Source organism: Cupressus sempervirens, chromosome 4, assembly GCF_028749045.1.
Source record: "Cupressus sempervirens isolate cs-2001-9-10 chromosome 4, ASM2874904v1, whole genome shotgun sequence".
NCBI lineage: Eukaryota > Viridiplantae > Streptophyta > Pinopsida > Cupressales > Cupressaceae > Cupressus > Cupressus sempervirens.
Genome location: NC_143121.1, coordinates 688050364 through 688053929, shown reverse-complemented (window position 1 = coordinate 688053929; position 3566 = coordinate 688050364). Strand labels below are relative to the sequence as shown.

At 36.7% G+C, this 3566-nt stretch overlaps 1 pseudogene; it reads left to right on the top strand.

Moving 5' to 3' along the window:
• The first annotated feature begins 227 nt into the window (after positions 1-227).
• Positions 228-1906, top strand: LOC149563143 (cytochrome P450 750A1-like; annotated as a pseudogene).
• Positions 1907-3566: the final 1660 nt, after the last annotated feature.

Below are 3566 nucleotides of genomic sequence, written 5' to 3'. Positions count from 1 at the left end.
AGCTACCGGATTCGTTTTGGAATCGAAAACTGGAAACTTTGAATAACGAGCATAAGATCCAGCAAATTATATTGGAATTAAACATACTAAAACTAACGCACGAATAACGTGACTGATATGGGCGAAAAAACTTCGTAGCACCCCATAAATTTGGCATTGAGCGATCGTTTCGTCCATCATTGTTCAATATGCCTTCTTTCTTTGAGTTCCCTGTATCTTTGTTCAATATGGCTTCATTTTCTGAGTTTCCTGCATCTTTCCATGCAAGAAGCATAGTAAAAGACAGTGCCTACGCTCAAGCAACGACTACAATATGTGTACTCATTGTTTCCTTGTTGCTTTTATATAAATTTCGTGTCCAAAGGAAAAGCACAATAGTATTTAGACAGAGATTGCCCCCTAGTGGACCGTTTGCATGGCCCATTATAGGAAATCTGAACCAGCTGAGAAAGCTTCCTCATCGTGATCTTCATCAACTTGCGAAGAAATACGGGTCCATCATGATGTTGAAAATGGGCTCTGTTTCCACTGTTGTGATTTCCTCTTCTGCCATGGCGAAAGAGTTCTTGAAAGCCCACGATGTAGTTTTTGCAAGCCGACCTCGTTCTGCTGCAGGAAAACACCTTTTTTATAATTACAAGGATCTGGTATTTGTACCTTACGGGTCTTATTGGAGACACATGAGAAAGCTGTGCGTGGTAGAATTGTTGAATAAAAAGAGGATCGACTGGTTCAGATACATACGAGAGGGAAATAATTCGTATTGTTCGTTCAGTGTGGGAAATGTCTAAGCAGGGGAAGAAGCCGGTTAATCTCAGTCTTGTTTTCATGGTTTAGCCAGGCAGTCATGTGGCGAATCCTGGCGGGTACACAAATATCTTTTGACGATGACACTCATCAAGGTGGTCATGGCGAAGAGATAAAGAAGATGGCTAAAGAGGCGATGGCTACAATTGGACTTATCAATGTCGGCGACTTCATTCCTTGCTTGGACTGGATGGACTTGCAAGGAGTGAAGGGGCGCATGAAGAAGGTACACAAGTCCTTTGATCAAGTGGTGAGTAAGATAATAGAGGAGCACCAGCAGCAGAAGGCGCAGCAGCAGTCCGATACAAAGGACATCATTGACCTGCTCCTGGAGATGGAAAGCCTCGATGGAGTGCCAATCGAAGAAGAAAACATCAAAGCCGTTGTTTTTGTGAGTATTTACTTCTCAGTCACAATGCAATCTTTCTTATTAATCTTCTTCTATTTAACTGGCATTTTAATGAAAAATAGCCATGTATATTTTGCAGGATATGTTCTTAGCCGGAATCGAAACCACGGCTACTTCATCAGAGTGGGCAATGAGCGAGATTCTTAGAAATCCTAATGTGGCCAAGAAAATGCAAGCGGAGATTGATTCAGTTGTAGGCAGAGAGGGGTTTGTATGTGAGAATGACTTAACACGCGTGGAGTACTTGCAGTGTGTGGTGAAGGAGGCAATGAGGTTGTACGCACCCGTACCCCTGCTGCTTCCACACGAATCCACACAAGATTGTACAATTGGTGGGTATTTCATTCCTAAGATAAGCAGGCTTATCATCAATGCTTGGGCTATTGGAAGAAACCCATCCGTTTGGGAAGATCCTTTGGAATTCAAGCCGGAGAGATTCATGGGTAAAAATATTGATATTGTGAAAGACAAGGACTACTTTGATATGGTTCCATTTGGAGCAGGAAGGAGAGGATGCCCAGGATCAGCCATGGCTATTGTGAGCATTAATCTTGTATTGGCTCAGTTCGTTCATTGCTTTGAGTCGAGCGTGGAAGGCGATCTGAACATGAATGAAGTCTTTGGAGCCACTATTTCCAAGAGTGCTGACTCCTCGCTCGTCCCACACTGAGGCTATCCAGCTGCCCTTGAATTTAAAATTATTTCTTTCATTTCATTTCATTGTTGCAATTTTTTTTTAATGTTTAGCATAGAGGCTCCCTAGTGTTCTTCAGTGAGCCACTATTACTTTGATGCATTTCTAATAAGCAAATTAGTTCTTCCAAAAAAGACAAGGTGGTGCAAGAGACGTGTTGATAGTAATAATATATTCTATATATTGAAGCTGAATAAAGAATGAATATGCACAAATATATTTAGAGATATGACATAAAAAAAAATGTTTGTACAATGGAAAAGCTGAATAAATATAAACATATTTGATGTTATTTCACAAAATGTCTACATTGTTGAAGATGTCATTCTTTTGACCCTTCTTTATTATTTACAAATTCAATGATAAGATAATTTTAATTTATGTGTTTTATTTATTTGAATATTTTGTAACAAAATAAAATGATTTTGTCAAATAATTTATATGAATTGATATTTTCCAATAACTTTGAGCTCTCATTAATGAGTTATCCTTGAAAGAATGCAAATTGATAAATAATCTTCATATAGTTGAGTAATCTTGTAAAAATTATAAAAATTGAATTCCTGCAACGTGGTCAGTTACAATGAGTATGTCGGAGATTGAGCTTAAAATTGCATGTTTTTCCTGAAAGACAATTGATGTAATTGAGCTTCCCCTTTTAGACTACCTAATAACATGGGTTTAAATATAGCTGAATGCCAACTCTTGTCTTTCTATATTTTTAATATTAATTGTGTCTTTGTGCATTGTTAGACCTTGGGATTTCTATATGGTAATGGTCAATGCATTGTGAGTGGCATTTTTCCTATTGTTTTTTATAAAGAAGGTAGGGAAGGGCCCTCAACCCATAGAACAAAAAAAAACTTACAAACTATTAGTAGCATGTGGATCATTACATCCAATTAGCGAGTTGGAGTAGCACTAGCCAATAAGGCCAATCAAACATTCTAACAAAATTACAAATAATAACTAAGTTCTTAACCATACCATCTAAACCAGAGACCTTATAAATATGAACACAATTAAAGAAATACATTAGTACTTGAAATATAAACAACAAAACACATTGTCGTAGTGATAGTCTAAACATAAAATGATTATCATAAACTTTTGAACATAACAAAAACTTAAATTGGAAGTAACCCTATAACTAAAGAAATAAAAAAAATAGAAACCATCTCATTGTTGGACCACCACAATTAGGCCTTGATGGTATCCTAATATTTAGCCATCTTATTGAGGTCATTCATTGAGTTAGTGAGACCCATCGATAGCAAATTCTACATTAGTTTGGTATATTCTAACCTCTGCTCGAGCATTCTTTAGTGAATCCCCATAGCATGATCTAAGTTCCATTACATGAGGCACAACTAACTCAATTAAAAGCTTTACATCTGAATGCCATCAAGACTTCTTAAGAATGTGTATTGTATCAACTCAAAATAGTACTTATTTTGCATAAATTTATTTTTTTAGAATTTAAAAAAGTTAGGGATGACTGCACTAGATTATGAGAAGAAAGTTTGCCAACCAAAATTCCACTATCTAGCCTTATCGAAAATGAAAAAGAATCTAGAAGTTTCCCATGAAGTTGTTCAAAATCCATAAATGAATCCAACAAGCTAAAACCAACTTCAACTGATGCAACAATTTCCT